At 42.5% G+C, this 23331-nt stretch overlaps 1 protein-coding gene across 18 annotated transcripts in view; it reads right to left on the reverse strand.

Moving 5' to 3' along the window:
• CTNND1 (catenin delta 1) overlaps positions 1-21735 on the reverse strand; it is a 56789-nt gene extending 35054 nt beyond the window's left edge. For 6 of the 18 annotated variants that reach the window (XM_063671805.1, XM_063671803.1, XM_063671801.1 and 3 more), the window contains exon 1: positions 21461-21702. The gene's annotated coding sequence lies outside the window, so the exon portion shown is untranslated. Of the gene's footprint in view, positions 1-21438 lie in introns of all 18 variants that reach the window. The other 12 variants (XM_063671796.1, XM_054438294.2, XM_063671793.1 and 9 more) reach the window with 6 other exon arrangements.
• Positions 21736-23331: the final 1596 nt, after the last annotated feature.

A 23331-nucleotide genomic window follows, 5' to 3' on the forward strand; every position in this document is an offset into this window, starting at 1 on the left:
TTCCAAAGTGCTGGGATTACAGGAGTGAGCCTGGCCTTTCTATGGCTTCTTATCAGTGCTTGTACCAGAGTCCAAAGTCTAAGTACCCCACCCTACCTCCACTTGACGTTCCACTTTTTTTTTTTTTTTTTTTTTTTTTGAGACGGAGTCTTGCTGTGTCACCCAGGTGCAATGCCGTCATCTCGGCTCACTGCAACCTCTACCTCCCAGGTTCAAGCAATTCTCCTGCCTCAGCCTCCCAAGTAGCTGGGACTATAGGCATGTGCCACTATGCCTGGCTAATTTTTGTATTTTTAGTAGAGACATGGTTTCACCACGTTGGCCAGGCTGGTCTCGAACTCCTGACCTCAAGTAACCCACCAGCCTCGGCCTCCCAAAGTGCTGGGATTACAAGCGTGAGCCACCATGCCCAACCATGTTCCACCTTCATGCTCAGTCAGAACAGTTCTAGTATTTCTCACTTCACTGGGAAGACTCACCTTCTGTTAATTCCAAGTCCCTGAAGCTGATTTGCATTAAGATTAAAAGGACTGTGCTTACTTCACAATCTCAACTGAGCACTACTCAAGTCACAAAACCTGTATTATTCTGAATATGGCCTTCTCCTAGTGTTCACTCTTTCTATGCTTCCTCATGGATCTGCTTCCTGCTAGGCCCAACTTCTCCATTTAGAAGTGTTAAATCAAGTTTAGCCTAGGCAAGTTTATGCCTCCTTACATCTTTTAAGTTTGGTCTAAAGATTTCTCTGTACATAATGAACTATAACCTAAATGGTGGTAGAAATAGACTGTAACCTACTCTTGTGCCAATCACTGAGTTTTGGCCATTCAAAGGGGGCCAACTGTTCAAACCATGATCAAATAAGGCAACTGCCAGCCAAGCCATAACCAATCCAGCTGTTTCTGTACCTCACTTCCATTTTTTGTTCATCACTTTCCTTTTTCTGTCCATAAATCTTCTACCACGTCTGTGCTGGAGTCTCTGAGCCTACTCTGGCTCAGAAGGCTCCCCAATTCGTGAATTGTTCTTTGTTCAATTAAACACTGTTAAATTTAATTTAGTTAAGGATTTTCTTTTAAAAGAGGGTAAAAGGCTGACCAAAGAAGTCTTATTTTCATGAGGAAAAACTAGGTGTCCACCAGGAATCTCTCTGATGAATTAAGGAAGGCTCTGGGCAGACCACCCTCCTCTTAGGAAAGAGTGATGCATTCTCTCTGATTGGAATGTCAGAGAAAATAATTTTTTAAAAAACAAAAGAATTTTTTAAAAAACAAAGATATAAACTTTTTAATACTCCTTGCTAAAAGGAATTTGAGCCGGCAACCTCTATACATCAACAGGGTACCTTAAACTCCCTTTAGTCTTATAATCCTTACCCAAAGCTACCTGTCAATATTTAAAGTTTCTACTGTAACTTAAAAAAAAAAATTCACCTCCACCATCATGACCTCCTAAATCCTGAGACCAAATAAAACATTCTTCTCTTTCTCTCTTTTCCCCTCCCAAGTATTCTGAGAACCGCCCTCTAAACCATAACATACTAAAATGGCTTAGTGCTGGGCTGGCTTTGAAGCCGAGGAAGGGTGTGGCTCTCAGTTAGTGAGGGGGCCCAGGACTGAAAGGGCACAGAAAGAAACAAAACCTGCTTCTCTATGGAGCATGCATGACGCACACACAGGACTGGTCTAACAAGTCCTGATCTCTCAGGCCAGGCCGCCTCGTTCTCCTCCCCCATTATCCATGTGCCTCTCCAAGGCCCTCCACTGGGACAGTTCACACTGAGTTTTCTCTAATCCTGAGAAGAGACTGAGTTACTTACCTGGATCCCTGTGCAACCTTGCCAAAGACACCTCACCTAGCCTTAAAAGGAGAAAGCAGGGCTTTAGGGAGAGGCCGATAAGGAAACAAAGATAAGAGGGAGGGGTAAAAAAACAGAGGTGTTAGACTAAAGGAAGGGGAGAGGCCAAATGCCTTTCTCCTTCCTACAAGAGGAGAGAGATCAGGTACCCTATGAGAAATAAGAAAAAGCCTAGCTGAAATGCAAAGGTATTATTTAGGTCTCATGTCATAAAAGAGAAATCCTAAAATTAACTAAGACATCTTATACCCTTCCATACCCTAGACTCGGAAAAAAATATATATATATATTCATGGAAAAGCTTAACCTTAGAGTTTACTAGGGGGTCACCCAACTGTTTGAGATCACATTCCTTTTTTAAAATAGCAGCTTCTCGGCCAGGTGCGGTGGCTCACGCCTGTAATCCCAGCACTTCAGGAGGCTGAGGCGGGTGGATCACCAGGTCAGGAGTTTGAGACTAGCCTGGTCAACATGGTGAAACGCTGTCTCTGCTGAAAATACAAAAATTAGCCTGGCGTGGTGGCAGTTGCCTGTAATCCTAGCTACCCGGGAGGCTGAGGCAGGAGAATCGCTTGAACCCAGGAGGTGGAGGTTGCAGTGAGCAGAGATTGCGCCATTGCACTCCAGCCTGGGCAACAAGAGTGAAACTCCATCTTGAAAAAAAAAAAAAAAGAAAGAAAGAAAGAAAATAGCAGCTTCTCACCAAACTTTCAATCCCACCAAACTTTCCCCCACCTCTTTGCCCATCATTTGAAAATAACTTGGAAAAGGTGGAAGCATGTAATTGAGCCATATTTACACAGTCCCAATTCCTCAAAACCCTGAAAAGACCAATAAGGCATTCTTTTCATCAAGTTTGGAGTATGTCTTCCTTTTGAGATAAGCAACAGGGAGACAGAACATGTCAATCTATAAATAAATCAATCAGAAGTGTTAAGGTCTGTCCTGCTTTAGGACAGATAGCAGGAGGAAATGTTTCTCCTTATCTGAAAGAAGAAAATCCCACCTTAAAGGGGAAGAAAGTTGTGTATTATTGCTCTTCCCCTTGAAGTTATCATATAATCCTTTCAACACCTGCTGAGGTAATGGCCTCTTTTTATAAATAAGTATACTACCTATATACCAGAAGTATTTAGTATCTTGCCCAAGCTCATCAACTAGTGGTAAGTAGTGAAAACTCCTATTTTATTCCAAGTCCATGTTCCTTCTTGATAAAGTGGAAAGAATATGAATTTTCTATGCTTCCTGTGGTTAAAAGTCATTCTTCGGGCCAGGAGAGGTGGTTCAAGCCTGTAATCCCAGCACTTTGGGGAGGCTGAGGCGGGCAGACTGCTTGAGCTCAGGAGTTCGAGACCAGCCTGGGCAAAATGGCAAGACACCATCTCTACAAAAAATAGAAAAAATTAGCCGGGTGTGGTGGCATGTGCCTGTAGTTCCAGCTACTCGGGAGGCTGAGGTGGGAGGATCACTTGAGCCTGGTGGTTCCAGGCTGCAGTCAGCCGAGATCGTGCCACTGTACTCCAGCCTCGGTGACAGAGTAAGACCCTGTCTCCAAAAAAAAAAAAAAAAAGTCATTCTAGTCATTCTAGTTCCAATTAAGAAGTTAACCCAAAGTTGACATTTTTTTTACAGAGAGGGGAAGGAGGCAAGAGAAGGTGGAATGGAGCCAGCTAGACTTTTGGGTCTTACCTTCACTTTAAAGAACAAAACCTTACTCAATTTGGGAAGAGTAGCTTGCAGCCTACTTCAGATTTACCTTCCCTTTTATAAGAACCTAGTACTTGGGAGGAAAGGTGCTAAGAACAAAAGAGGCACTACTCTGTAAAAATCACCTACCTTACCACTGGCAAGCCTGCTCTAGAAAGCTGGCTACATGTCACATTCTCTGATCACCCCCTCAACCCTACCACAAGAAAAAAAATCCAATCCCTACTCTCATTTTTAATGTGACATCTCACTAAGCCAAAAGCAAAGATCAGAGATGGGGTGGGAAACAGAAGGAACTAGAGGCAGTAAAGATTGTGCTAGCCAGCATAAGAACAGAGAAGAAGGATTGTTCTAGTGGTATGTTAGCAATCTGCCTCTAGGGCAGCTGTCCTCCTGGACAATCAAAGGCGGGTTTTGTGTGTGTGCTCAGGAACCAGCCAGCTTGGCTCAAAGTTAAGGACTCAGCCACCCAATCCACAAAGTGAGAAAAGATGCCTGTTTCACAGCTGGAATGGAAGGCAGGGAAAACACAAAACAAGGGAGAAAAGAGGTCAGAAAAGAGAGAGGGTATTGCAGGTGCGATTTCAGTCTAGACATAGGGAAGAAAAATCCCAGGAAACTACCAACCATTCTCTAGTTATGTTCAAACATTAGAGAATTGCTAGTAACTCTTAATACTAAGCGGGTAGGTTTCTCCTGATCTGTATGTAGTAGGGTGCCAACTGGAAGGATGAAATCTAAAATGTAAAGGACCTCAGCATTACCTGTTTCTTTCTGTCCCTTTTAAACCCAACAAGGTACCTGCAACATATACAGCAAATGAACATTACTTAACATCTATTTCCTTCTAGAATTCCTTTCTTAATTAAATCCTAGAGATCCACAAAGAATAGTAGCACACACAAAACTCAGTAAGCTTCCCAATGCTAAGAGATCGGGGCCATTTATATAACTTAAGTGCTAAAACGCAAAAGGCCACAGTCAAAATTCACACTCTCTAATCTCTCGGAGTAGCTAGATGCTCCGAGACCCATTAGACACACAAAGGCTGCTCTCTTCTCAGCAGAGCTCTGTAGCAGAGCTGCTCTCCAGGGACAAAGAGATTTCACAGGAGAACCACAAAGACATCGACCCTCTCCGTTCCCCCACTCCCAGCTTTCTCACTTCCTGTCACAGTAGCACCAGACCACAGTCTCCCAGAAACAAACAAATACAAAGTGCTGGATTCTGGGCTGCAGGCCAACTGCATTCCAGGGCATCCTGTCTACCAATCACGGGCCAGAGCCCCCACTTTGCCCTGCTCAGCTCCTTATCATGTTCAGGGAAAACAACCCTCCTCTCTGCCCCAAGCCAACACTACGTAGGACAAAGCTCAGGCCTTTAAGAATCAGCAGAAAGACTGTGTGTGGATCTAAGAGTTTGGAGGGGGTGAGGGAATTTTTAAGATTCCTACTTGGCAAGTTTCTTCACTTTGGAGGCACTGCATTAGAGATTTTAAAGCTACTGATGCTGTTAATTCAGCTCAGCTACATGTGACACACCCCATTATGGCAATTTGATTACCAATCTGGATTCAGTCAATGGAATATTCCCATTTGGAGAACTACTTTAGGAACTTCACCTTCCCTATCATCCACCTCTGTTTTCAGCCTTTCAAACTTTTTCCCTACAAGCATAGAGTTGATTACTAAGACAGACTCCACAGAGAACAAACAAAGGCAGCAGACTCCACCCTACAAAGAGGCAGTTTAATCAGGTGCTGGGAGCAAAGTTCCCCGTTTCCCTAGAGAATGAGAGGACAACCACTAGGAATTGCACAGAAGCCAAATCCTGGCGGCAAAGAGGTCAAGACAGCAACATCAGCTTTTCCTGCTCACAACCCCCTGAAGTGGGTCAGGGGCTGTAAATTTGGAGCCTAGTCAGAAAAGAAAGCCTCCTCTCCTAATAAGGGTCCTCCACTAACTGCAAGAATTAGATAAATGATACATTTTTCTATTATCTTGTACAACCCATTGGAAATTAGCCCTAAATCACAGCAGCAAAAATGCAGAGTTAATTAAGCTCTATTAGCTAGAGATTCTTGAAATCCAAAGAAGCAACACCCTTTGCCCAAAGGGCTCAATTCCCTTTGCATAAAATGAGCAAGATGCTCAGCAGAGTCCTCCAACCAGAGGGGCATACCAGGAACTAACTAGTAATATGCCATCACTTCTTGTCTTTTTTTCTCCCTTTATTTTTCCTAGATTCCTTTCATCTTCTTAGATCTGCTAGAAGTAGTATGGGCCGAACCCTGGTCTAAAGCAGCACATGATACAAAGGAACTAAGTCTAAACAGACAACTTAGAAGGATTTAGTCCTTGGCCTGGCACAGTGGCTCAAGCCTGTAATCCTAGCACTTTGGGAGGCCGAGGCAGGCAAACCACTGGAGGTCAGGAGTCCGAGACCAGGCTGGCCAACATGGTGAAACCCCATCTCTACTAAAAATAAAAAAATTTGCCGGGCATGGTGGAGCACACCTGTAATCCCAGCTACTCCAGGTGGCTAAGGCAGGGAAATCACTTGAGCCCGGGAGGCAGAGGTTGCAGTGAGCTGAGATTATGCCACTACACTCCAGCCTGGGTGACCAAAAAAAGAAGGATTTAGTCCTTATCTGGATCTGGTATGACCAGGTGGCAAGGGTAGGGCAGTAATATACACAATAGCCATTCTAGGGTTGGATAGAAAAGAATATTTAGCAACACTATGGAACTTCAGCAGCAGAGCCCAGCCATTGCAAACTCTATCACTGAAGCATACACAAAAAAAGTTAACAGTCTCTTACTTGGCATGGAATCAGACTGACTCCCTTTATCTCTCAAGAATACTGAACAATTAGTTATGACTGTTAGTATTCTTATCCAATTCTTCCTCATGCATAGCCCAGGCCAAATAAATGAGTTAATTAAGTACCACAGTGTGAAGTAGATATACTAAAGTAGATAAAAATAGTAGCTTTTAGTAGAGGAGAGTTTTCTGAGATACCAAAAAAAAAAGTTGTAAAAGACACACCCCAGGCAGAGAACTGAACACACCCACATCAATGCTGCTAATCCAAAAGGATGCTTGGCAAGTTCTCTGCATCAAATTGAGCAGGTGAGACAGAAAAGGAGTGCTGACTCAGAAATACAGTAATCCTGGGGTGTGAGGGAGGGAAGACGACAAGTATAGCCAACTGATTACAATTCAACTTAACTTCACCAGAGGTCCCAGTTCTAATTGTATCTCAGACTCTTTGCAGACATATTTAGAAAGCCCAACTAAAGGAATAATGAATGGATACAAAGAAAGCCTCTGGAGGGCCCAAGACCTAAGCTGAATACTCAATGGGTAGGAAGGATGAATCTGTTTTGCTGTCTAACTTCCCACACCCCTCTCTCTCCAAAGCAGGCCCAATGCTGAAAGAATTACAGGGAGGGGAGGCAGAAGAATGTGACTGGGAAAGGTTTAGCTACATTCCAACTAGCCAACATCCCACATAGCATTAAGAGTGCCTGAGAATTCAAACCCACTACATAAGAGTTGCTGAGACTCTGCTAACACACATCTAATTCCTATGCCACCAACCCCCGCCCCCAAACACTCTGAAAAGAAGAGTAATTGAGATAGTTTGATGAAGGCACCAGCTGTTTCCACCACCACCCTCCCTCGCTCCCTCCCCTCCTGAGACCTCAGTTCAAACTCACATCAAACACTTAATACAATTGACTGGTCAGTAGGAAGAAGCCTGAACTAAAATAGCAGTAACAGTGCCAACTGGCCCCACTTAGAAGGAATGCTTTCTTGGCTCAGTTCAAAAATAAGAAACCTCTGTCATCCACTCCCCTCTGCCCAATTATGTTCTCCTTTCCACAACTTACCCCGCTCCGTGTCAAATGAGTTTCAGTTTCTTCCCTCCAACTCTTTGGTGTATTTTCAAATGTCAGAAAATAAAAGGGAGGTGTATATAAGGTTGAATGTAAAAGTAACGTCTGAGAGATTAGGCTTCCCAGACTAAACCCAAACCTTACAGGGCTCCCATATAAGAACAAGGAAACAGGAGCACACACAGCACCCATCTACATGTTTCAAGTAAGGAAAAGAGTAAACCTTAAGCGGCTATACACGAACATTAGTGGTAACACGATTACTAACATAACCAGCCCCTCCCCAACCCATATTCCAAGTTGGCCAGAGTTAACCAAGGAGGAAGGGAAGGAAGCCAGCACTTCCTTTTCAGACAGGAAGTAACATTGGCCCTTCCTGTCCAGTTTCAAACAAATTGTCCAGCTAAGTTTCAATGCTAACATCCTCTCCTGAATTTGTTCCACAATTTAAAACCACAGATACAGTCTAAAGGTTTCCCTTCCTCCCAACAGGCGAGTCCTCCATACCATGCTAAGTGTTGGCATAACCCCCAAATCAAGAGGTAACATCTTTAATTCCAAAACAATACAGGACACAGAGGTAAATCACTTCACTTCAAATTAACGACCTTCTCGTCATGTCTACTACAATAAACCATCTTCTGTACTTCTCTTGTTGTGTGTGTGTGTGTGTGTTGTTTTGTTTTGTTTTCGAGACGGGGTCTCCCTATATTGCCAAAGCTGGTGTCAAACTCCTGGGCTCAAGTCCCTCCTTAGCTTCCTAAGTAGCTGAGACCAAAGGAACAGGCCACCGTGCCTGGCTCTACTTCTCACCTTAACTAAATAACCATCTACCTGAGAAATAACATATACATGTAGCTTAATTCAAATATTCAGGTTTTGTGATCCTCAAACGTGAATGATCAGAATCACCTAGGGAGCTTTTTGAAAAAATTAAATCCCCCCCCTACGTCAGTTTCTACAGGGAAGTCTGGGAATTCATGTTTTTTTTAAAAAAACCCTCATAGGCTGGGCACAGTGGCTCACACCTGTAATCCCAGCACTTTGGGAGGCTGAGGCAGGCAGATCACCTCAGGTCAGGAGTTCGAGACCAGCCTGGCCAACATGGCAAAACCCCACCTCTACTAAAAATACAAAAATTAGCCAGGTATAGTCGCACATGCCTGTAATCCCAGCTACTCAGGAGGCTGAGGCACGAGAATCACTTGAACCTGGGAGGCAGAGGTTGCAGTGAGCCAAGATCACGCCACTGCACTCCAGCCTAGGCAAGAGAGTAAGACTCCATCTCAAAAAAAAAAAAAAAAAAAACCCTCATAGACTCTTATGGCCTGTTGTGAACCACTGTAGTGGCCTATCCCTAACAACCCACTGACTTTCTTGCTAAAAGGGCACTGGTTATAAAATACATTATTTGGGCCAGTTTTACTGCTCACCAGACAGCTCAGATCATTATTCAGTCTAGATTAGAGGCTCTTTGACAGCATGAATCTAAATATAAGGATGGCTGGAATGACACAGTCCTAACTCCTGTACTGCAGACTTAGAACCTAGAAGGAAGAACTGTCTCACTTACCAGCACCATCTTCTCTGGAATCCCGAGTTGCTACACTGTAGGATATCCCTCTGTACACTGCAGAGTGGAGAACCCAATTATGTTTAAAACATCTTAGATGGCCTTCAAGGAACAAAGAGCTATGCCAAATTTTCAAAACCTGGTTGCATATTCTATCCCAAAAGAACTCCAAAGTCTTAAATCTACCATTAAAGACCCTAGATAATGCTAAACCACTTGACAAAAGAGAGAGAACCAGAAACTCTGGATCCAAGTGGTTACCTCTGACACTTATGCAAGCCACTTTAACTTCTGGTTTGAGTAAGAGCAAGCAAATAGCAAAAGGTCTTTAAAAGAACTAAAAAGTGAAATATTCCCACAAGTAAACATGTGTCACCAAAGACTCAGGAAAGAAGAATGGCATTAAAAGACATACTCTCTCCCAGATCCCAAAGTCAAACAAAAAAGGTACATTTAAAACAAAACCAAAAATATATTGTTTTGTTTTTTGAGACGGAGTCTCGCTCTGTTGCCCAGGCTGGAATGCAATAGTGCAATCTCAATGGAACCTCCGCCTCCAGGGTTCAAGCCATTCTCCTGCCTCGGCCTCCTGAGTATATGGAACTACAAGTACGCACCACCACGCCCGGCTAATTTTTATATTTTTTGTAGTAGAAACGAGGTTTTACTATGTTGGCCAGGCTGGTCTCTAACTTCTGACCTCAAGCGATCTGCCCACCTCAGCTTCCCAAAGTGCTGGGATTACAGATGTAAGCCACTGCATCCAGCCAAAAAAATTTTTTAATTTAAAAAAAAAAAAAAAAAAAAGACATAGCCAGGCGTGGTGGCATGCACCCGTAATCTCAGCTACTCAGGAGGCTGAGACAGGAGAATCACTTGAACCCAGGAGGTGAAGGTTGCAATGAGCCGAGGTCATGCCATTGCACTCCAGCCTGGGCAACAAGAGCTTAAACTCCGTCTCAAAAAAAAAAAAAAAAAAAAAAAAAAACTACCATAATCTCAGGTACTCTCAGGCTGGCCACAGTGACTCATGCCTGTAATTACTGCACTTTGGGAGGCCAAGGGAGGAGGATCACTTGAGCCCAGGAATTTGAGACCAGCCTGGGCAACATATAGAGACCATGTCTCTACAAAAAATACAAAAATTAGCCAGGTGTGACGGAGGCTGAGATGGGAGGATCATTTGAGCCTGGGAAGTCAAGGCTGCAATAAATTATGATCATGCCACTGCACTCCAGCCTGGATGACAGAGCAAAGCTCTATCTCAAAAAACTCTCAAGACAACCACAAACATCTCACACCATCTGTATATGATGAAGTAATACATATAAACCAGTTGTTTAAAACAATTTCAAAATTTTGGGTAATCTCTGATTGCCTGGATTATTTCCCATGCAAGATGATCCAGTTACCTGACCAAAGGAGGAGATGGGAAGAAAAAAAGTTTCTTGGTTGAGGTCATCCCTAATATTAAGTAACCAGATGACAACCAGGTAAGCATAATTAAAGGAAAGAACAGAGGGTAACCAGGTTAAGAGCCAGGGCCAAAAACTCCAAAGAGAGAGGAGGAGAGGGGTGAGAGAAAGAGAGAGAAAGAGGGAGAGGGAGGGAGAGAGAGAGAGAGAGGAGACAGAGAGAGAGAGAGAGAGAACGAGACAGAGACTCTCACTGAGGGACAGACCAGCTAAACCAGAAATCTTAAGAGGGAAAGTAACAGTGGGTGATTCAAGACATAGGTACTCAATCAAATATCCTTTTACTTTCGTATATGCATAGAACATCAAATCACTAAATAGTTGGTGCTTCTTCCTCAACTCCAAAGTCAACTAGGTAAAGTGGCTCAGGATGTGCTTTAATAACCTCTAATGCCTAAACAAACATAAGGAAAGTTAGTTTCAGGGATAATCATCTCTCCCGATGTGCAAGACAGAAATACGGATATGGTGACCTATAAAGGGGTCCTCAAAGCCATGAATTCTCAACAATCAGGGCATGGGGAAACAGGAGCTTTTTGGTCAAATGAGCAAAAGGAGAAGCAGCAGACAAGTGGGGCAAGCCTATTTGGTCAAAAGCACATAAACCAAACCAATAAATTTTGTCCTCAAAAGGAAACTGTACAGGTCTAGGCTGTCACTCCTGCTTATAGAAAACTGACTAGTTAGATAAGAAGATGGAGAAATATACAGTATTTCTCTTGGAAAGAAAAATTTGGGGGCCGGGCACAGTAGCTCACACCTGTAACCCCAGCACTTTGGGAGGCCGAGGCAAGCAGATCGCTTGAGCTCAGAAGTTTGAGACCAGCCTGGGCAACAGGGAAGAACCCTATCTCTACAAAAAAAAAAAAATACAAAAATTAGCTGGGTGTAGTAGTGCATGCCTATAGTCCCAGCTACTCAGGAGACTGAGGTGGGAGGATGGCTTGAGCGTGGGAGGCGGAGGCTGCACTGAGCTGAGATTGTAACACCGCAGAGACAGATCTTGTATCAAAAAAAGAAGAAGAAAAATTTTGATCCCACTTCCCAAAAACATATCAGCTTATTCTAAGTAGCTGCCTTATTATCATTCTCTAAGACAAGTGTAATCAACCTATGCAAATTATCTGCTAACTATATTTTCATGGAGATTCCACAACGGGAGAAATATGGAGGTTGGGTCAGGTGCTACCTCAAGTTACAAGAAAGACACAAAAATTCGGTAACAGCCGTTGTCTCTGGGGTTTGAAGTGGAGATAATTTTTCTTTGTACAATATAGTACACAACAAGACCCTACATTATTCCCCTTCCCCCAAAATACATTCCCATTGGTCCTCTCTGGACAGGTCTCTTACTTCTCCTTCCCTCCCCTCAATCTCTTTTGTTCACTGGCAATAACCAGCCTCAGGGCCTTTGCACTTCCTACTCCTCATATCTACATGACTCCATCCTCCATTTCTCTTGGTCTCTCTCAAACATACCTTACACATGAGACCCTTCCTGACCACTCTATATAAAATAACCTCACTCCCACCCTAGGACTTCTTTTCCTCCATACTACTCATTCTACTTTACTTTTTTCTCAATAATATTATCACACTCTGACATACTACATATTTACTTGCTTATTATTTGTCTCTCCCAACTAGAATGTAAGCTCTTTGAGAAACAACAGTAGGTCTATTTTGTTTATTGTTGTACTTCAGTGTATGGCATACAACAGACTCTCAAATTTCTTTTGAATGGAGATGTTTTACTTCCTTCTTCAATGAATACAAAAAGTTAAATTTTAGAAAAAATAAACCAACTTTCTTTTCTTTTTCTATACTTTTTTTTTTCCAACTGTGATCTTAGTTAGGCCTATGAAGAGGCCTAGGTAGTCTTACCTGCCTATTCGGCTGACCTTCAGCAGGGTAGACATCCAAGAGGCCAACCGTGCCCCAGTTAACAAAGTAGTCAATGGAGAGCAGACCAGCAATGAGGTTATAGAACTCCCCCCATTCCAACAAAGCAGGAAAGAAATCAGATTGGCACCAATTTCTCTTTTAAAATAGGCTATTTTAAAAGTGTACTGAATATACACCAGCTACTTTATTTCAATGAGATTTACTTCACTTGCAATGAAATGGGAACTGCAGGTGCTTTGATAAAGGTACTGAGAAGTTGACCTAGTTTCTATAACAACGTCTTATGTCCTCAATCATGAGACTATATTTTAGTTTCTTAAAATATGAGCTTCCTAAAACAAAAATCTTTTCTTTTTTTTGAGACGGAGTCTCACTCTCTCGCCAGGCTGGAGTGCAGTGGCGCGATTTCGGCTCATTGCAACCTCTGCCTCCTGGGTTCAAGGGATTCTCCTGCCTCAGCCTCCCAAGGAGCTGGGATTACAGGCACATGCCACCATGCCCAGCTAATTTTTGAAATTTTAGTAGACACAGGGTTTCACCACGTTGGCCAGGATGGTCTCAATCTCTTGACCTTGTGATCCGCCCGCCTCGGCCTCCCAAAGTGCTAGGATTACAGGTGTGAGCCACTGCGCCCGACCATGTAACAAAAATCTTTCTTTTTTTGTTTTATTTTTGAGACGGAGTCTCGCTCTGTTGCCCAGGATGGAGTGTAGTGGTGCGATCTCCACTCACCGCAACCTCCACCTCGTAGGTTCAAGCAATTCTCCTGCCTCAGCTTCCCGAGTAGCTGGGATTACAGGCGCCCGCCACCACACCTGGCTAATTTTTGTATTTTTAGTAGAGACGGGGTTTCACCATTTTGGCCAGGCTGGTCTCGAACTCCTGACCTCAGGTGATCCACCTGCCTCGGCCTCCCAAAGTGCTGGGATAACAGGCATGAACCACCACTGCGCCCGGCCACAAAAATCTTTTCACTCCACAAAGATACCTCGTAATGTGCTACTGCACTACAATATAGAACAACATAGAAAGCACAAATAAAACAGATGATTTACTCCGGAGAAAGTAATTTTTTTTTGCTCAACTGTCAACTAAACCAAAATGAGTAATTAATCAAGAAATGCAGATGAAATCTAAAAATCAAAGATAAAACCAATCTGAATCACTAGGAGATCAGTCTTCTTGGATTACAATTGTATGCCTAAACTAGATCTAACTGAAATGAAGTGGTATCCTAACAGTTGTACCTTTAGCACATGGGTACAAGAATCAGAAATACTTCTTTATATTAACTGTTAGTGAGGCAAAGCAATGCCCATGAAGACCTAAGGGAAAACATAAGGGGAAAAAAAGGAAACCCAACCTAAAAGAAAAAAAAGATAGGGGAGACAAGAGGAGGCAAAGAGAGACAAAGGAAGACACCACAGAGAACAGGAAAGCAAAAGAAAAGGAGAAAATACAGGAGAATTGGTAGAAGAAATTGTAGGTAAAATAAATGTGAGGAACTGAATGTGGGAGGCTACAGGGTGCCAAAAGAAATTAGCTTAAATAGCCAGGCAAGGTGGTGTGTGCCTGTAGTCCCAGCTACTCCAGGGGCTGAAGGAGGAGAATCACTTGAGCCCAGGAGTTGGAGACAGGGCAACATACCAAGACTCTGTCTCTCTTTTTTTTTTTTTTTGAGACGGAGTCTCGCCCTGCCGCCCAGGCTGGGGTGCAATGACATGATATCGGCTCATTGCAACCTCCACCTCCCAGGTCCCGGGTTCAAGCGATTCTCCTGCCTCACCCTCTCGAGTAGCTGGGATTACAGGCATGCACCACCATGCCCAGCTAATTTTTTTTTTTTTTTTTTTTGTATCTTTAGTAGAGACAGGTTTTCACCATGTTGGCCAGGCTGGTCTCAAACTCCTGACCTCAAGTGATCCGCCTGCCTCAGCCTCCCAATGTGCTGGGATTATAGGTGTGAGCCACCACGCCCAGCCTCTGTCTCATTTTTAAAATAAAAATGTAAAAAAAAAAAATTATTCAAAGAAATTGGCTTAAGTACTATTTAGAACACTAGTTTCATGGGTTCTTAAGTATGAAGAAAAGGGAGGAAAAGAGAAGGAAAATTCCTAGGCTGGAATAAACCTGAAAGTTTCTAGGCAAGGTTGCATCTAACACATATGTATTTCCCACAGACCACAGCTTGGCTTTTCCACATATAAAAGCTGACTCCTTTCTTAGAAGCACACTTCTCACAGGAAGCATTCATGAACTCATGTCAGTTTTATAAATGTCCACAAGTAAGGGTTGCAAATACAGAATGATGTCTGGCTGGGCTTGGTGGCTCACGCCTGTAATCCCAGCGCTTTGGGAGGTCGAGGCGGGCGGATCACAAGGTCAGGAGATCAAGATCATCCTGGCTAACACAGTGAAACCCCATCTCTACTAAAAATACAAAAAATTAGCCGGGCGTGGTGGTGGGCGCCTGTAGTCCCAGCTACTAGGGAGGCTGAGGCAGGAGAATGGGGTGAACCCGGGAAGCAGAGCTTGCAGTGAGCCGAGATCACGCCACTGCACTCCAGCCTGGGCGACAGAGCGAGACTCTGTCTCAAAAAAAAAAAAAAACAATGATGTCCACAAATCATACAAATCATTCTGTTTATCTTCCTCCCACTAACACTTCACTTTACTAAAGTTATCCATTCTCATACTACTGTTGTTTTGAACTTCACCCACACAACTCTCCAATATTACCTACTACTAAAAATAACTTTTTCCCATTTAAAAAATTTAAAAGTTAGCTTTACCCACTCAGGAAGCCCATATATTCTGTAATGCAAGCACCTACATCTACCACAGATTCTCAGGTTTTAAGAGACCTTTGGACGGGCATGGTGGCTCACGCCTGTAATCCCAGCACTTTGGAAGGCCGAGGTAGGTGGATCATTTGAGGTCAGGAGTTCGAGACCAGCCTGGCCAATATGGTGAACCCCCCCCCGCCTCTACTAAAAATACAAAAATCAGCCGGGCGTGGTGGCGGGCACCTGTAGTCCCAGCTACTCGGGAGGCTGAGGCAGGAGAATCGCTTGAACCTGGGAGGCAGAGGTTGCAGCAAGCAAAGATTGCACCACTACACTCCAGCCTGGGAGACAGAGCAAGACTCCGTCTCAAAAAAAAAAAAAAAGACCTTCAAGGGCATTAGTTCAACAAACGAAATTTGAGTTCTCTGAAGCATCTATTCTAATACCAAACACAAGACATTACTAGGAGCTGTGCATTACTCTATAAAGTTCACATACATTAAATAACTTAAGTGTCACGACAATCCTATAAGATGGTTAATATTATCCCCATTTTACAGACAAGGAGGCCAAGGCAGAGAGAGATTAAGCAATTTGCCCTAGGTTACATGGTTCCTCCGTGGCAGTCTAGCTCCCCATCCATACTCTTAATCATTATGTTATGCTGCCTTGCCTCACCATATTGTGGAAGTCTCAGATTGGAAATTCCCTTTTTGGTTAGCATATTGACCAAAAAATATAGAATAAAACATTTGTGGCAACATGTTAACAAATGATACCTAGGCAAATGAAGGGTATACCGGAGTTACTGTGCTAGAGCAACTTTCCTGCAAGTTTGAAATAAAAAGTTGAGAAGCACTTTTGTCATCACATCACATCAACCAACCTGGGACATGTTTTGTGAAAGTCATGACCAAATTACCTATTGCTGACCAGCAAGGAAGGCTTTAAGATAAAATTCTGGCCGGGCGCAGTGGCTCAAGACTGTAATCCCAGCACTCTGGGAGGCCAAAGCAGGTGGATCATGAAGTCAGGAGTTCGAGACCAACCCGGCAAAAATGGTAAAACCCATCCCTACTAAATATACAAAAAATTAGCAGGGCTTGGTGGCATGCACCTGTAGTCCCAGCTACTTGGGAGGCTGAGGCAGGAGAATCGCTTGAATCCGGGAGGCGGAGGTTGCAGTGAGCCAAGATCGTGCCACTGCACTCCAGCCTGGACAACAGAGCAAGACTCCATCTCAAAAAAAAAAAAAAAAAAAAAAAGATAAGAAAATTCTTTGCCTCTTTATATTTCCCCCACCATATGCCTGATCTAAATTGCCCACACAACACCAATCAAACTGAAGGGGTCGCTGGAGAAGTGGCCCTAAAAACAGGGAACACTATCGCTGAATAAAGTGGTAAATTCAGGCCCCATTCTCAATGCTTAGTATTTAATAATAACATGCAATTCCAAGTAGAATTAGGGAAAAAAATTACTTCCGAAAAATACATTAAACAATTAAATACAAGTCAATCCATATCCTAATTTCCCCCTCATTAGTTCTAACCAGAACAGTTGTTCTTGCCTTCCTACAATCTCCCTGCCAGGCTACATCAATGCTCTATTGGAAACCTTGGAGGCAGCTGCATAGTTTAGGCAGAGCAATCCCTACTTCCGCTTTGTGTGGCATTTAACCCTTCTTTGAGGGAAGAGAACATGAAAGAATACTTGTAGTTAGTCACATCCTTATTACCCACAGTTCACTCCTGTAGGCAAGTTCCTTTTAATTTGTAGGCAAATACCTTTTAAATTACCCAAGAAAACTAATTTTGGTTCTTAAACTCATAAGCTTCCCAATACATGAACAAAATCTAAAGTTTTGTGGCTAAAACAGTGATTTTAAAAAATACACTGATATCCAAACATACTTTCTTTGAAAGTATGTTTGATAGTTTGAACTGATGTTCAAAACTATCATCCCAAGCTCTTAATGTTTTTATTAACAAGCACAGAAACCATTCACCTCTAACCAGGGCTGAAAGCAGTACTTTTCTGCTGATGTCTTAATATACTCTCCCCTAGAAAATGGCAACATTTAAGGTTTTCAGTGTTGAAGTTCATTATGAAATGAACGGACTAGGATGCTTATTATTTTTTTTTTATTATTTTTTTTTTTTGAGATAGGATCTGGCTCTGCAAGCCCAGTCTGGAGGGCAGTGGCATGATCTCGGCTTGCTGCAACCTCCACCTTCCAGGCTCAAGCTTTCCTCCCACCTCAGCCTCCGCAGTAGCTGGGACTACAGGCACATGCCACCACGCCCAGCTAATTTTTGTATTTTTTGTAAAGAGGAGGCTTCACCATGTTGCCCAGCAATCCACCCACCTGGACCTCCCAAACTGCTGGGATCACAGGCGTGAGCCACCGTACCAGGCCAGATCCTTACTTTTTATACTATTCTTTGTACCACTTGCCAAGAAAGGAACAGGATTAAAGAAAAGCTAAAATTTAAAATCCTCCATTATCTCTAGAAACTTTGCTTAAAAATATAAGGGAGGGCCAGGTGTGGTGGAGCACACCTCTAATCCCAGCACTTTAGGAGGCCAAGGTAGGAGGATGGCTTGAGCCCAGGTGTTTGAGACCAGCCTGGACTACATAGAGAGACCCCATCTCCACAAAAATACACAAAAATTAGCCAAGCATAGTGGTGTGCATCCATAGTCCTAGCTACTCAGAAGACTGAGGTGGGAGCACCACTTGAGCCCAGGAGTTTGAGGCTGCAGTGAGCCATGATTTCACCACTGCACTCCAGCCTGGATGACAAGAGCAAGACCCTGTCTCAAAAAAAAAAAAAAAAAAAATTAAGGGCGGAGACACATAAAAGGTTAAAACTACAGACTACAGTAAAAGTTGCAAAAGTACATTGCAATTCGATTAATCTATGTTGTTTTGCTTCCTTTCAAGCCTTCCCCACAAATCAGTCCCTCACTGATTCTCATCAAATGCCTTATTTAACCAAGGCTTACTGAGCACCTCAGTATGTACCAGACACTAAGACAGGTGCTAAAAAGATACAGAGATAAGACAGTACCTACACCCAAGCTGCTCATAGTCTAGAGAGAAAGACAAGAATATCTGGACTACCTCCTACAAGCCTGTCCCTGCAAGTTGATGATATCCTATCATTCCAAACCACATACCTACAAATTCTCTGGAAGAAGAAATTTTACTGATAATCAAACGTGTGACACAATTCCAGGAAGTTTAAGAAATTAGGACAGCAATGGTGGGCATACGGATATGGAAAGATTCTCGTTCTAAAGATTAAAATAATATCCATTCTAGCACATCCAGCTCCCCATGGGCTCTATGGAAAATAGATCTTTTGCATACATTATCCCAACAGGGGTAGTGGGGAGTTGGAGGGGGTTGTAAATTTAAGTGAGTACTGCCCCTGTGCCAAGATGAAACACTCCTGCTAGCAAGGGCTCATTTTATTTCGAGCTGTTGTTTCCATTCTCTCTGGAGAATGGCAGTATATTAGTGGTTAAGTCCATAGACTTTGCAGTTAGTCAGACCAGGGTTAATCCTGGCCTCAACCATTTACAGGCAGTGAGATTTTCACCAAACCTCAGCTTCTCTGAGGGTCAAATTCCTTAAAAAACAAAACAAACAAAAAAACTAGTGGTGGGAAATTAATAGTTTATGCAAAATGCTTAGAATACACTAAAAACAAGGTGTGGGGAGGTAGGGGGGAATGAGGGCCTTGGCAGTTACTAACAGGGTACCAAAATAGAAGGAGATAAATTATACAAAGCTAATCATTTTATTATTCCAATTGATAGTGATCTATGCTTAATTTATTTGCATCCATCCTATCTCATTCATCCCTGGAGAGCAACTACTTCATAAACCTAAGGCTGGATTGTAATTACTTAGCGCTTTTCTTTTTGTTAATATCTCCAATAGTCTCAATTTTACCCTAGCTCAGAGAACATGTTGGAGCTTCTCTGATTGTCCATGCTGGAACCCTGAGAAAGGTACTAGAACTCCAACCACCTAAAAGAGAACCAGCCCCCCGCCCCCCAATCTGGAACACAGACCACTACCTTACTCACATAACAAAGAAACCAACCGTACATAGGAGGCAAACAAGGAAAGAAATATCTGAACAGCTCATACTTACCTATCATCATTTTTTACCCCAAAACCAAGACAATGAGCAAAACAAAAAATTTAAAAAATAAAAGATTTACTTATCTGCATCCCTTATAATTCCTGAAAGAACCAGTGGAGGTGAGGTAAAAGACAAATCTTCCATCTTATCACCCCAAAGGCTCTGTACTACACACCAGTCAAAACAACACCTTAGTTCGTGGAAATAGTCCTGGACACTAGGTTAACTAGGATGCTCAGTTCAGCTACACAAAGCCCACTATTTAAAGCTAGACCCAAATCACCACCACTCAGTCATCCAGAACCTATTTTCAAACTGCCTTTGTACTCCTCCTTCAGATTCCCTCATCCCTCCCCCTAAAGGTTGAGTGGGAAACAGACACTCTGGAAGCAACATGACCAACACTCTAAAGATCCAAGAAACCTCCCTAGGCTGGAGTCAAGGCAGAGAGAACATTTGAAAGAAAATTTGGAAAATATTAAACAAGAACTACAGTTCAACAGCCTATACACATTGTATTTTTTTCTTTCTTTCTAACTGTACTTGTTATAATTATGAGATTCAGACATCAAAAATTTCCTGCAGCCTTTGCCTAGATTGTATTTGAAGGAGGAACAAAGTTCTGTTTCCTCCTGAAGACACAACTTCACAAGGATGAAATCATCTTTCAAGAAATACCCTCATTCTAGAAAAGAAATTCAAGGAAGTCTAGTCTTAAAAAAATTTGTGGCAGGGGGGTGGGGAGAGAACGAAATCAGATTATTAAAGATGCATACCAGTTTAAAGCTAATGAGCAGCTTACACACTAAAGCCCATCTTGTTACAATTAGGACAGCATCTATAATTTTCAGGCGGATTCGCATTTTCAAAAAGAGAAGAGAATACCCTAGTTTTTCAGCTACTGATGAGTTGGCTATATAATTATCTAGAATCCATAGTTTTGCAAGAATGTATTTGCAAAAACAAAACAAATCTTAAGATTAAATATAAGATATGAAAGCACAGTCATGGGCCTTCAGCTCTAAGAGATTTCAGATTTCATGGTAAATTAACTAAACAATAAATTCAACTCCAAAAAACAACTTTCAGGTTGGTTTAAAAATAAAAATCTCCCTTGTGTTTTCTGAAATGTATTTTAAACACTAAACTTTGTATAAATGGTTTTTCTAAACCTAATTTTATTCCACCCTTGGCCCTTTCAGAGTGCAAAAAGCTGAAAATATTTTCAGGTGTGTTGCCACTTTACTCAGGTGAAATAAAAAGCATGATTAGAATTTCCTTATCCCTTTAAACACATAAACCAAACGTTATCGTATTTGCAGATTTAACAAACACCTCCACAAATCTTTGCTATCAAAGGTAGTTTAGAAGGAAGAAGGAGATGGCAATTCAGTTAACATGGTTCCATTTGTTTTCTTTTATAAGCCAAAGCAGGGAGACTACATCTAGCAGGAGAATGAGGCTCCCACCCACCGCACCTGGAAAAGTAAGAGGGATCCACCCAGGAACAGCAGGGCTGAAACCGATACGGGCCGTTCAAACTCTCTGGGGGAAAAACAATACCATTTACACTGCAAAGCTCCCTGCAACTTTCCACTTCCACAAATCCAATGATAAAAGAAAAAAAGTTTGAAACATATGAAGAACCATCTGTATAACTGGGTTCCGACACGGACAAATTCCTTTCCCAACCCACATGCAACATGCCAAAAAACCAACTTGATTTGGGCTCTGAAAACAGAAATATGTTAGCTTAATCCAGAAAAGTAAATAAATAAAATCAAAGAACACACCAAAATGTAAATTTTCAAACCTGCTCTTACCCCTCTGGATCTATTCAGCTTCCTGTATTAAAGAGACCTAGAAGTTTGTTTCTAGGTCTTGTAAATTTTACCTTCTTAAATATAATAAAATACCAAAATCTCCCCCGCCAAAGTACTGAAAGTAGAAAGAAAAATAATTGCTTAAAAGTTACTCATCAGCATAACAGACTCTCCCGTTTTTTAATTCCCTCCGGTTACTATAAGACAAAAATTCGACTTGCTTATCCTCCTTTTCCCGTCAGTACATACATTTTCTTCAAAAGCCACACACCTCAAATGTGGAGTTCTAAAAACCAGTCCTTTAAGAAAGAAACCCAAGGCTTCGCCAAGGTGCTGAGAAAGACAAATCCAGCAGGGCAGTTGATTTTTCGCCACCTCTTCCTCCTTTCAGGATCTTTCCTGCTCTTCTTTCTCTCTCGCTCCCTCTCTCTTTTTTTTCCCCCTCAGATCCAACACCTAAAATGGAAGTTGCACCCAGCCAAAGGCAAGGGAGCCTGGGTGGTGACAAACTGATCTGGCAGCCCTACCCCCTTCGCTTTCCTAAGTGATGTCAGCCCTTGTGAGCTTCCAATAGGAGCCAGGCATAAATCAGGGAGCTGACCTTATCCAATAGGAAACTTTATTATAGAAAATCAAAAAAAGAGAGGAGGAAAGAAAGACACAGGGGGAAGTTTATACATATATATTTATATTTATATATTTATATTTAAAGTGGAGAGACTGTACAATCTCTGAGGAATTACTGCAGAGCTGAGGAGGGCGGGGGAGGCAAGCGAGACAAGGAACAAGGGCTTTTTAGAATGGTACGCCTAAGTCTCAGTTCTCTTTGATGATGAGTTCTTGCTCCCTCTTCCGTACTATCCCAGTGGGGAAACAGAAAAGAGCTGATTTTACTCGCCTGCTGCTGTTTGGTTTGTTGCTTCCTACCCAAAAGCATTTCCCTAAAGGAAGACGGGAAAGAAAGGAGAGAGAAATCCTAGAAACAGGACTACTATATGTTGACTGGGATGGTAGGGGATATCTGAGGTAAACTCAGTTTCACTGTTTTGGATTAATTGCATTAGAGCTATTTTTTTTTTTTTTTTTTTTTTGAGATGGAGTTTGGAGCCCAGGCTGGAGTACAATGGCGTGAACTCAGCTCACCGCAACCTCCGCCTCCCAGGTTCAAGCGATTCTTCTGCCTCAGCCTCCCGAGTAGCTGGGATTACAGGCATGTGCCACCATGCCCAGCTAATTTTGTATTTTTAGTAGAGACGGGGTTTCTCTATGTTGGTCAGGCTGGTCTCGAACTCCCGACCTCAGGTGATCCACCCGCTTCGGCCTCCCAAAGTGCTGGGATTACAGGCGTGAGCCACCACGCCCCGTCTAGAGCTATTTTTTTTTAATGTCTAGACTTGTTAACAGTTTTTAGTCTCTATACTTTGAATTAGAAGGAAGCAGAATCCACTGGGCTGTTAAAGAAAATCACTGTCTTCCCAATTTGTCCCCAAATCAAAATAATGTGGGTTTGTTAGGAAGAGGAAATGAAATCCAATAAACAAGCAATATATTTAGAGGGAATAACAGCATAGGTAAAGAGAGTAAATCTCATGTCAAGAACATTTTATGCCTGGCGCAGTGGCTCACCCCTGTAATCCCAGCACTTTGGGAGGCCAACGTGGGCGGATCACCTGAGGTCGGGAGTTCGAGACCAGCCTGATCAACATGGAGAAACCCTGTCTCTACTAAAAATACAAAATTAGCTGGGCATGGTGGTGCATGCCTGTAATCCCAGCTACTCGGGAGGCTGAGGCAGGAGAATTGCTTGAACCCGGGAGGCAGAGGTTGCGGTGAGCTGAGATTGTGCCATTGCACTACAGCCTGGGCAACAAGAGCGAAACTCTGTCTCAAAAAAAAAAAAAAAAGAACATTTTATTTCTTTGTGAACTTCAAGCTTAAGATGATCTAGTTCATACATTCTCTTTTTACATTTGACCTAAATAAAGGATTATTGGGGTATTATTTTTCTGAGTTAGGACATATTTTTAAACTGTTAGACCATGATGGACAGAGGCTGGGTTTTTTTTTTAACATGCTTGATAAAGATTAGCATTTTATGGTTATTTCCTGATTACTGAAACAAAGACAATGATGAATCAAAGA

The sequence above is a fragment of the Pongo pygmaeus genome, chromosome 9, assembly GCF_028885625.2.
Source record: "Pongo pygmaeus isolate AG05252 chromosome 9, NHGRI_mPonPyg2-v2.0_pri, whole genome shotgun sequence".
NCBI classification, from domain to species: domain Eukaryota; kingdom Metazoa; phylum Chordata; class Mammalia; order Primates; family Hominidae; genus Pongo; species Pongo pygmaeus.